General features: G+C 36.6%; 1 pseudogene; it reads right to left on the bottom strand.

Moving 5' to 3' along the window:
• Positions 1–12,922, bottom strand: part of LOC116129543 — a 48,679-nt pseudogene that overhangs the window by 23,678 nt on the left and 12,079 nt on the right.

Here is a 12,922-nt window from a genome sequence, read left to right on the forward strand (position 1 = left end):
TTGAATTTTAATAACACCAAAAGAAAAAAAAGAACAAAGAGATAAATGCTTTGTTGATCACTTGATCATGTGTGAAAGTGTGCGTGTGCATACAAGTTGTTTGACCGATAATTTTTTTTTTTTTTTTTAATAAATTTTGTAAAATTTATTTTAAACCCTACAATTTATGTTTATTTTAAAATTTATAGAGGGTTTTAGTAATTATACAAAGGACTAAAAAGAAAAAGTGCAAAAAAATTTGGGCCCAGGCCCAGGCCTTGGAGGAGGGCCTAGTGGAGGGACCGAGCCCTCCTCCTTAGGCCTAGTCCCGTTTTGGTACCAGGCCTCCAAGGACCGGGTTTTGGGGCTGGGTTTTTCGACCAAGTCGCAAAGGCCCATCTCTACTTGCGAGGTTGTAAAATTGTTCATCAAGTTTTTGGCGCCGTTGCCTGGGATTTGATTTAAGTTACTTAGTTTTCTCTGATAACATGCGCTTTAATTTTTTAATTTTTGCTTTATTTTTGTCTAGGTTTCCTTTTTCTTTTTGTTGTCTTTTTTGTTTTTAGTTAGTGAATGCAAGGTCGTCGGTCATTGGAAGAAGAATTATTTCCACATGTCAATAGAGTTGATTTAATTGGCAGAAAGAGGAAGGATCTAGATACTTTTGAAGAATAATCATAATCAAGTTCAAAGATTGAAGAAAAGATGACTGAGTTACCTCAACCCATGAAGGACTACACACGTCCTACCACTGGAACATCGCCATCATGCATAGTTCTTAATGATGCAGCAAGAAATTATTAGCTTAAAAATATTCACTTTCAAATGCTTCCATCTTTTCATGGAATACCTTCAAAGGATCATTTGACTTTCTGGTGTGCTGTCGTAGGCAACCAAGATTAAAACCTAAAAACACATGTAGTAGTGTGAGTAAGGATCGTTCCTACGGAGAGTGTCTAGCCGAGTCTTATGTTATGTGAACAAGGCGGGGGGGGGGGGGGGGGGGGGGGGGGGGAAGGGGCTGAGTTAAAACGGAAACACTTTAGGAAAAACAATTCAAGTTAAATTACCGAAATCAATCAAAATAACAAACCTTGGTCTAAGTCAACATCCAACATCGGAATCTTTCAATTGATCATCGATGCAAGCATATATCAATTGTTACTTTGAGTATTCACCGTTGGAACTATTTTCATATCTTCCTTAGTTGTAGTTAATTAGGAAACAAGCGATCTAATTAATCTTACTACTAAACAACCCTAGACAAGTGCTAAAGGTTTAATCTAGTGGCAGCCTTAAGGGCTAAAGAGATCGATGAAGCTGAACAACACAAACACAAGCGGTTATATTTAATTCAGTCGAGTGTTCTTAAGAATTAATAATTCCTAACGCAGCAAATTCTTAACTCTTATTTACTCACAATTACGGATTTGATATCTAATTAAGCAATAGATTGCAACAAATAATAATCTAGTAGGCCTCCTAGTAACTAAATGAAACAATCATGAAAATAGCATGGAAGAACATCCAATACTCAAAACATATATTGAACACTAAAACAAACAGATTAGATCTCACAGTTTATTAATTTCGAGGCCTCCGTTTCCTTCAACCAAGTTATGAAAATTAGCCGCTCATGGCTATCACGGAAATCAGAAGAGAAAATTCCAAAAGAGAGGAAGAGAGGCATGTGTGTTCTCTCCCAATCTAATTTCTCTCTCTCTCTCTTAAAGATATCCAAATCAAGTATTTGAATTCTACTAAATCTCCTAAAAATATTCTAATATCCTAAAATAACATTTATCCTAATCTGATTCTGATTAATTGAAAATAAAATAAAGTCCTAAAATAAAATAGGAAAGTGGTGTGTCAACTGTAACTTTCGTGCAATAGGTCTTCAAATCTTCCAATAATAATCTGCCTATTTGAATTGCATGACAAGAGAAGATGACATTCACATGTCTGTTCGAAACTTTTGCATATAGGAGGATACGATTTGGATTATGCAATGCCCTAACCACAATTCAAAGGTGTATGATGTCCATTTTTCTATATGATTGAAAAAATTATTGAGGTATTTATGGATGATTTTTCTGTGTTTGGATCTTCATTTGATAACTACCTTAGTAATTTAACCTTAGTCTTGAAAAGATACGTAGAAACAAACTTAACTTTGAGTTGGGAGAAAAGCCATTTCATGGTAAAGCAAGGAACTGTTTTAGGACATGTAGTTTCTAATAAAGGTATTGAAGTAGATAAGGCTAAATTGATTTGATTGCTAAATTGCCGCCACCCACTTTTGTGAAAGGTGTACGTAGTTTTCTTGGTCATGCGGGTTTCTATAAGGGTTTATAAAGGATTTTTCAAAAAGTAGTAGGCCTTTGTGTAACCTCTTAGCTAAGGAAGCAACATTTGATTTCAATGATGAGAGGCTTAATGCTTTTAATACTTTGAAAGAAGAATTAACATCTGCTCTTATTATTATGTCACCCGATTGGTCGCTTCTGTTTAAGTTGATGTGTGATGCTTCAGACTATGCTTTAGGTGCAGTTTTGGGACAACGTGTAGGTAAGATACATCATGTTATTCATTATGCTATTTGGACTTTGAATGATGCACAAATAAATTACTCCACCACTGAGAAAGAATTTTTGGCTGTAGTGTTTGCTTTAGAGAAATTTCGTTCTTATTTGATAGGCTCTAAAGTAATTATTTATTTTGATCATGCTGCTTTGAAATATTTGTTGACTAAAAAGGATGCTAAGCCTCGGTTGATTAGATGGATATTATTATTGCAACAATTTGATTTGATAATCAGGGATAAGAAGGGAAGCAAAAATGTGGTGGCTGATCACTTGTCTCGTCTTGTGGAGACTATAGACCGTGAAGAGTGTAATCAATAAGGAGAAACAAAGCTTTTCCTGATGAACAACTCTTTTCCATCCACGAAAAAGAGCCTTGGTATGCTGTTATTGTTAATTATCTTGGTAGTGGTGTTATTAGACTTGATTTGACTTTTCAGGAAAATAAGAGATTCTTATCCATAGTGAAGCATTATTTTTGGGATGACCCATATTTGTTCAAGCATTGTCTGGATCAGATAATAAGGCTTTGTGTTCCAGAAATTGAGCAGCAGTCATGAGCTACATTGTGCAAGGCACTTTGGTAGAAAAGAAACAGCACTTAAGGTATTGCAATCCAGTTTTTATTGGCCAACATTGTTTAAAGATGCTTTTGCTTTTTGTGCTAGGTGTGGTAAATGCCAAAGATCAGGTAATATAAGCAAGAGGAATGAGATGCCGCACACCACTAATTTGGTGGTGGAATTGTTCAATGTATGGGGTATAGATTTCATGGGTTCCTTCCTGAACTTTTGGTTATACTTACATACTTGTTGCTGTAGATTATGTTTCTAAATGGATTAAGGCAATTGCCACAAAAACTAACGATAGTAAGGTTGTGCTTAGCTTTTTGAAGGATATGATTTTCACAAGGTATGGTTCCCCTAGAGCTACTAGAAGTGAGTAATAAATAGATAAAGGCAATTCTGGAAAGGATGGTGAGCATGTCTAGGAAGGATTGGGCATTGAAATTGAATGATGCTTTGTGGGCTTACAAAACTGCGTTTAAAACTCCAATTGGAATGAGTCCATATAGGCTAGTTTTTGGAAAGGCATGTCACTTACCGATGGAATTGGAGCAGAGAGCATATTGGGAAATTAAGTGGTTAAATTTTGACATGGATAAAGTTGGAGAAATGAGGAAGATGCAATTAAATGAGTTGGAGGAGCTTAGGAATGAAGCGTACGAGAATGCAAGAATCTACAAAGAAAGAACTAAGCTCTACCACGACAAGGAAATACAATGCAAAGAATTCCAACCAGGTATGAATGTATTGCTTCATGAGTCACGTTTGCATCTTTTTCCAAGAAAATTGAAGTCTCGGTGGCTAGGAGAATTCAAAGTGCATCAAGTGTTTCCTCATGGGGCAGTGGAGATAGAGAATTTAAAGAATTAAGGAAGATTCAAAGTGAATGGGCATCGCTTAAAGCCATACTTAGAAAGCCTTCCTCCAGTTGAACTGGTGGACTACATGAATATGAGGGATCCATAGACTGCGCATTCTGTCTAGCCTAGACGTTAAATAAAGTGATTCTTGGGAGGCAACCCAACTTTTTACTTTGAACTTTATGTTAATTTAATTTATGTTATATTTTCTTTTGTTTTTCAAATGTCTTTAGTGTTTTCATTGTCAAATTTGTAGATGTATTTTTTTTTTTTTTTAAGTATGGTTGGATGAGTTAGAGTAATGTAGTTCTTTTTTGTATTTTATGGTTTATTCATTTCGTAGGAAAAGAGCTTCGCACCTCTGCTCAAAATATTTATGTCGTGGCATAGCAATGAAGAGTAAAAACAAAATTTGGGTAGCAACTTGATGTCATGGCGTGATGGAAATTGTGTCGCGGCGCCACACGGATTTTTACGATGTCTCTAAGGGGGGTAACTTCTCTTTCCTTCTCTGCTTTTTCTTTCTAATTGTTACATTGAGGACAATGTAGGTTTTAGGTTGGGGGTGGGGAAGTTCCCTTTTCCTAAATTTCTTAATTTTCGTGAATTTTCTTACTTTTTGTGAATTTTTTTATTTTTTTGGCAATTTTCATGAGATTTGGTGTGTTTTTATTTTATTTTTAATTGAGTCAAGTCAAATTTTACTTTAGTTTAGGAAAAATTCTAGATGTTGGTTTTGCTTAAGTTTGAGACTCTCATGAATGTGGCTTGTAAGGTGGGTTAGTTCTAGCATTTAGGGATGTTTTGTGTGTGACTATCCTATGACATTTTTGAGATCCCCAAACTCTAGAACCTATTTGATGACCACTTGAGGCAAAATCCTAGATGACACATGACTGAAGAAATGACTTAGGCCATCTTTGGGCCATTTGTGCCTTTCAAGCCAACCCTATATTTTATTATCTCTTGTCACCCTTTTATGCCAATATTGAATTTATATTAGCCTTGATTTTCTTACAATAACATACCCTTTTAACCCTTAAATACACTACTCTACCCATGATTTTTAAGAGGATTTAATCTTAATCTATGCAAAGTGAGAATGTTTGTGTGTGGCTTAGATTTTTTTAATCAAAATTTTGAAGAGTACTCAAAAGAATGGGCTAGGGGTCATGGTGTATTGTGAATATCAAGGTAATAAGGGGAATGATTGTAATATCCATGCTTCCTAACTATTGTTCAAAAAAAAAAAGAAAAAAAAAATTAATGAATCAAGTATGGAAAGTGGGTAAATGCAAATGTGGTTAGGAAGAGAGACGCAACAAAGGTTTGGGAAGTCCAGTGAGAATGTGATATGTTTTGAGCAATTATGTTGCAATAAATAAGTAAGATTAATCCTCTTATTTTGTTTGATTCCTTTCTGTTCTTTCATAAGCCAATACCCTAGCCTAAACGTTACAAGCTCAATAAAGTCCTAATGATCTAAAGTTGTGTGATTGTTCTACATTAGTGGAGAGTGGTTAGAAAAGTAGGCCTATGGAGTTTGTAGTTATAGAATTTTATTCATATTTCATAATTATTGGGAGCAATTTTTTTCTATGGATGTTGCATATGAAATTATTTCTGGTGTTAGGATTTACAGATTGTGGATTGATGGATATTAGAGAGTTGAGAACATAGATGAGATTGATGTTTAGTATGTTCCTAGATTTGACGTGATGTTTGATTGTTCTCTATGTTGTGTGTGTATGCTATTTCTCAAATGCTTCTATGAATTATTTTGGAAAATTTTTGTTTTATTTTTATTTTATGTGTGAATGTTTGTGTGTTAGTTAGGTATGTTTGTGAATTTTCAGGTATTTAGGTGCTGAAATGAGGATTTCAAGCATGTACATTAAAGAAGAAAGAATCAGAATAGTGTAGGAACAAACGGTTTGAGAATCGGAGCTCAAACGAAGAAGTTATGAATTTTTGAAGATTGTTCGCGGCAGAGGATTTTTGTGTCGTGGCGTGAGTGAACACGCTGCACTAAAATGGGTGTAACTTTCCACACAACTCTGATTGACATGATTTCAGTGGCGTTTGAAAGCTAAGAGATAACTCTATAACATTTAAGTTTTGGTCATGATCCAGTTAAATATGGAAGATGGTTAAACGTTGATCCAAAAGTTACTTTAGTGCATAGAAGACAAGCAAATGCGGGTTTTGGAACATGCCTTAGTATTGCTACGATAACTTGAACTAAACACCTCATATTTGGATCTTTCTTCGACCATTGGAAATATGATTCAAATAGCTACAATTAATATGTTTATGGCTTTGTCAGATTCAGAGTTTTTCATGCTAAAAAGTGGAAGTCTTTCGGTGCACAATTTTCCAACAGCAGCTGTTAAGAAGAAACAGATAGAAAACAGAAACTTTGCCAAGCTACCATAAATTCCTCAGAACGAACTGGAATCTGTTCCACATATTTTGTAAAGCTTTGGAAGCCTAGTTTACTTAGAATTTTACAATTTGTTATTCCGAGATTTCTAGAGAAAGATATTCTTGTTTTAGTACCAAAGGGTTAGCATAGGAATCCTAATTCTACAAGGACTCAAGTTAAGAATAATCCGAATTTTATTCTCCTATTTTGTATAGGATTTTTCCCATTACTTTCCCACAATACTAGCACTATAGAAGGATGTCTTTAGGTATTTTTTGGAGAGCAAAAAAAACTTGGAGAGAATTGGAAGCAAGGAGAGCAGATCTTACCTAGGGTTGTTGAAGGTTTTAAGGTTTGATTTCTCTATGTTTATGTGTAACTAATTTCTTTTCTAGGGATCCGATGTAACCTAACATTAAGGTTTTATGCTTTGATTAATTTTATTGTTCTATTGATTCAATATATTTCTAGTTACATTCATTGCACTTAATTCTATCTTGATGTTTTGTATGAAATAAGTATGGTAAACATCATATGCTAACATTAAAATACAAAACAATTGATTGTTTGAGACAAGGTAAGGTAAACATCATATGCAAACCTTGAATGATTGGATTGTGTTGAGACAAACATCAGGCTAGATACAATATGGTTCATATTTTTTAGTACTTCTTGTTCTTAATGGGTTCTTGATTGTTAGGCTTTACTAAACACCCTAGTGAGTTTAATGGATAAGAATACTTGGTTAAAACCGAACATCAAACGGTAATATTATAATGATGGAAAAATGAATCCTAGGAATTGGATTGAGAGGGCAATAAATTAGTTATTAGTAGATAATCGGATTGTTATGGTGAAATTGGATACCTAGGTTTTTCTTGCATTGGTTTTCAGTTAATTTTTAATTGTGTTATTTAATTTAGCTGGTTAAGAATTTATTTTGCTCCTTTAGTAATTAGTTTAATTTCTTTGTTTAGAATTTTGTTTATTTTATTTGTTTAATTAAGGCATAGTGTATTAGGATTAATTGAGTGCTTACAAATCTATGTGGGATCGACCCTTGCTTTTGCACACTAGACTACAATAGCGATTCATGCACTTGCGAGGTTGTAAAATTGTTCATCAGACATCGCCTTGTTGTAACATTCCATGGAGTCTTTTTACAAGCTTCTGACGATTCCAATTCCATTTGGAGTGGCGGTGTAATATACTCTCTAGCTAGTAATTCTTTAAGAAATATATGATAAAATCCACTAAATAACTTTGTAAACATATATATACATAGAGGTATATAATGTAAAATCTGAAAATTTTAATTTTAAATCTTATAAACATATGTACAAAATAAATGATAGTACAAGGTAGTCTTGAATAGTGTTGCCAAGCTCCTCTGCTTCTTGATGTCCCATCTGACCGTAAATCATCTAGTACCTACAAAACAGTAGAAATAATGGAGTGAGAACTAATTGCTCAGTAAGTAAACCAAACTACATTACTGTTCTTCCTCCGTTACTCATGTTTTGATTTTCCTTTTCTCACTTAAATCCTTGCTAATATTCTTCATTCTTTTATGATATTCTGCATTCTTTTCTGATACTCTGATTTGCTACTTATCAACGTGCAAAGCCAATGAATAAAACTGTATATCGTCGAGCACATAAGAAGTACTGAATCATGTTAGTAGCATAATACATATGTAGAATAATAACTTTCTTTTCTTTTCTATTATCTGTCTCTTATGTTGTATCTCTTTCTTTTCTTTTCTTTCTTCTATTCTGGTTTGTCGATCGGACTAGGTTAATGCATGGATTTGGAACCCTGATCATGTGAGTGGGTACAGTCCTCATCTACATGCATTGCTGACGGACTGTACAAATGTTGTATTTCTCTGTTGTGGCCGCTCACTGATGGCGGCGTGCATGTAGGTATGCTCTGCTGGGTATAGTCCTCATCCATATACACTACTAACGACCTGTACAAATACTGTATCTCTCTGCTGATGCCGCTCACTAATGACGGTGTGCATGTGGGCATCTCTGACACTTATGGGTTCTCCATCACAACAACCTTAAACATAGCATGCTGTAGAAAGAGATACTATACACATTTCAACATGAATTTCCAAACTATGGAAATTCTCCACTTGTATTCTTTAGTAAATGAGAAAATATATATAATTGCATGTTAGCTTAAAAAGAATCTATAAGCCATTTTCTTTTCTTTCTTTTTCTCATTCTTTGCTAACATATTCTTTCATATTCTCATTTACTAAATCAAGGCTATATATATAATCATGTGCACAAGATATGCATGATCAAGCCCATTCTTTAATATCCTTTCCAAGTTCACAAATACAACTTGGAAATTCATTATGGCATAATAGTATGTCATGACATATTCTACCATTCTCTACTATCACAATTGCCATATCAAAATAACACTTTAACTTGCAATTCTTCTCTAACATTTCCATGTGCATTTCAAGAAGTAGTAAAGGTTCAAGTAACTAGAACCAAGCACTGAAGGCCATTTCTCTCTCATGGAACTAACATGACCAAGTGATATATTAAATTTTGGCATAACAATATGCTCTCTTGAATACTAACATTTACACTTGGTTAAACCCAACCATAATCTTCCTACTTCATGTAACGCCCCACATGAGGTACGTAGTTATTGTTGCTTCTTTCGCTCTTATTTGAGTTGGTTTTGGTAATATTGTTTGATTGAGTGTTGTGTTGAATGCTTGCCCTGAAATTGGTTGAAAATAGAAGAAGTTTAGTGTGCCAAGCTTCGCCGGGGCGAAGGAGAATCTTCGCCGCGGCGAAGATGGGTTGAAACCACGGAGAAACTCTCTGGACAGTTTCGCCGCGGCGACAGAAGTGCTTCGCCGCGGCGACAGACCGTTTAAAATGTGTTGTTGAGTTTAGATATTTTCTCCCTAAGGGCAATTTGACCATTCTACCCCTAATTAGCAGGAAAGTGGGGAGTATTGTAAGGATTTTTCATGGAGAATATGTTGATATGGGGTGAGTTTGTAATGAATCAAAGGATACAGATGGAATTCCCAAAGAGAGTAAGCAAAATGGGAATGCTTTGGTATATTTCATTAAAAGGAATTAAGGGTTTAGCAAACCCTCATTCTTCTTCTCAAAACGCAACTCTCCATCTTTTGTTCCTCTCAACTTCTCTTTTCTTTGATCAAGGATTCCAAGGGGTTTTGAATGATTTGGGGTAGAAAAGCAACCTAAAGCTTCCTAAGTAAGGATTCCTACTTAAGTTGTGTGATTTGTGAGTTTTAGTTCGTTGAAGTTGAAGGTTTTGTTATTTTGGTTAAGAGTAGAGAAAAATCAAGCAAAACTAGTGAAAGGAAGAGTTGGTGAAGTCTCTCCATAACAAGGTAAGTAAACCCCAACCCAAGTTGAGATTTAAGAATTTTCTGTGATTAGGGTTTTTGATAGAAATGATGTTGTATGTGATATACATTGATATGCCATGTATGAAGGCTTAAATAGAGATTTCTATGCCTTGTATTGTTTATTCTTTGCAAATATGAGAAATGATGTTGGGTTGGGGAAAGGTAGTTTGAGATGAAATTGAAGGGTGTTATGGATCCCTTTTTGGAAGTGTTTTATTTGACAGGTTTTATGTTTTGTGAAGGGGGTTTTTCCATTTTGGATGGTTAGAAAAAGTTTTAGAATCATTGCTATAATAGAGTTTTATAGTGCACATGAGTTTTTGATGAAATGCCTATAGAGGTTTGAGTATGAGTAGTGAACCTTAATTCTTGCAACATTGCATGTTGGCATTTCATATCATTAGTGGAGATGAACCATCCATAGGCACTAATTGTGCATTGAAAAGTGACCTAAGAAAGGTAGGAAACTTGTGTATGCAATTACCCTATGAGTAGAGAGCTTGGTGATGCAACTACTCTAAGAGTAAGAGAATGAAAAATGCTAGAATAGAGTGAATTAGAAGAGTAGAATAGATGGGTTATGCTTTGTGATCGTCACCACGATGAGTAGTAGAAATGGGTAGATGCTTTGTGACCACTATCCGGTTAGTTGTTGAAAAGTGGGTTGATGCTTTGTGATCATCATCCAACATTTAGTAGAAGCGGGTTGATGCTTTGTGATCATCACCCGACAATGACTAGAGACGGGTTAATGCTTGGTGATCGTTACCCAAAGGTCATGAGAAACGAGTATGCTAAGTGGTCTCCACCCGATAGTTAGGAAAACCGAGTAGGTGCTTTGTGATCCCCACTCGGTAGTCACTAAGAACGGGTTGGTATTGTGTGAATTCCACCCGTAGTCATGGAGAGTGTGATGGTGCTGTGTGAACGCCATTCGGCAGTACCTCCGTAAGATGAGGCCATGGTATTTAGTAGAAACAGAAACAGAAACAGAATTAGAAAAAGAAAGAATTAAGAGTTATACACGGGGACAGACAGTTAGAGGTTTTACTTACTGAGCATTATTTTGTGCTCACCCCGTTATTTTCCTTTGGGATGCAGGATCTAGGTGATGATGCAGTCAGAGGGGCGTCGACAAGCGAAGAGGAATAGCTACACTGTTTCCCCTGTTTTGCTTTTAAACACAAATTTTTGTAAACAGTACTCTTTGTGTATAAAAGACATATGAATTATATAAAAGAAATTTTTGGGGCCCAATTTTACATGTTATTATGCATGCATTGTACTAGTTTTCAGCAGATGCTACATTTTTGGTATCAGAGCAAAGATTTTGGGATTGAACAGTGTACTATCTCATCGCCACGACGTCCTAAACCGACTGTGTGAGTAATTCTTTCCTTACAGTAATTGTTTCTGAGTTCATTAGTGTGATCATTTTGTAGATGAGGCGTAGTTATCGAAAATCGCGGTAAGGGTGTGGTGAAATGAAGGAGAACTTCTAACCCACCAGAGTCTACGTCCCCTCCCTTGGATGAAGCTAGAATCCGGGAATTGTACAACAAGTTATGGCAGAAACTCAGGGGAGAGTTGTACCCCCCGTACAGGTACCGCCAGTTACAAATGCGAAGGAGGCAACGTACCTCCCCCAGTACAGAACAGAGTTAACCGATTTACGGTCTTCTAGTCACATCAACCCTCAGAGTTTAAGGTACTACAGATCCAGTAATAGCAGAAGAGTGCTTGGGTCAGTAGAACGAGCCACGGTTTATTTCCCATGTCAGACGGGAGAAGATCCTGTATGCGAGTTTTGTTTCGGGTGATGCCCGAATTTGGTGGGAATTAATGGAAGAAACTCATACGGACGACAGTAATGACGAATCAGTGGCCGGACAGGAAGCAAGATAGGAAATTAGCACCCCCGAACTGAGATACTACAAAAAAGAACCAATATACAAAGTCACACAATGTTCAGCCTTTACCAAAGATGAGGGTAGCGAGGAGATGAGGAAGTCAGTCTGAGATAATCAAGGTTTGCACCAGTATATAGTACTACCACTCGGGAGATGTATATTGTGCATTGGCCCTAAGAGATACCCGGATATATGACAAGCCCACCCTCCTGCATGATAGTCGAGGCAGACATGAAGACGGAGATTTTTGAAAATACCCCATAGGATCCTCCGAGGACGAAGGAGCTCCCTCACGCTCCAGGAAGAACATGAGGGTTAAGGTAAAGACATGAAGAATCAGAAGAAGAAGTTTCAGTATAGATAGAATAGAAAGATGGAAGAATAGCACCTGGACGGAAGGGTTTCCTCTTTGCCCTATGTGGGAGGAATCACCGAGAATGTCTGAGGGATCAGAGAGTGTGTTATAGGTGCCGACAGCCAGGGCACATGATGAGAGATTGTAAAGCTCCTCTTCCACCAACCACTCAGGTTCAGGAGGTACTGCAAATGCCAGAGTTTTTACTGTGGCACAGGGGGAAGCAGAGGCCTCCATCAGCGTTACTGGTCAGTTATTATTTCATCAGCCCTTATATGCTTTAATTGATCAGCCTATCAGTCGCATATCTTATGGGATGCTTGAGAGATTAGGTTTGAAACCTACTAGAACGATTCAACCCATGTAAGATAGAACTACCGATGGGGTTAGTGTTGTGACTCAAGAGATCTTGTTAAGAGAGTCCTAGTGATCCAGGGTAGAGAGTAACCGGGAAATAGTTTCTATATGCCCGATTTGAGTGATGGGTCTGTATGGACTTCCGGAGAAGATGGAGTAGAGATTGACTGTCGGAAAAAAAAGGCGAGGTTTAACCTCGATAGTGGAGATGTTTGGAGAAGGCCATCAGTTGAGCATGCTGATTAGTAGCGTGAAAGCCAGGAAGATGTGAAGGGGTGTTCGGGATATATGCCCATGTAGTGCAGATGGTGGTTCCACAGTTAGAGATGAGCAGAGGTGCCAGTAGTTCAAGACTTTCTAGATGTGTTTCCGGAAGAGTTACCGGGTTTGCCTTCAGAGAGGGAGGTAGAATTTGTATCGAACTAGCACTAGAGACAGCACCAATATCTAAAGCCCCTTATCGAATGGCC

The sequence above is a fragment of the Pistacia vera genome, unplaced genomic scaffold, assembly GCF_008641045.1.
Source record: "Pistacia vera cultivar Batoury unplaced genomic scaffold, PisVer_v2 Contig212, whole genome shotgun sequence".
Taxonomy (NCBI): domain Eukaryota; kingdom Viridiplantae; phylum Streptophyta; class Magnoliopsida; order Sapindales; family Anacardiaceae; genus Pistacia; species Pistacia vera.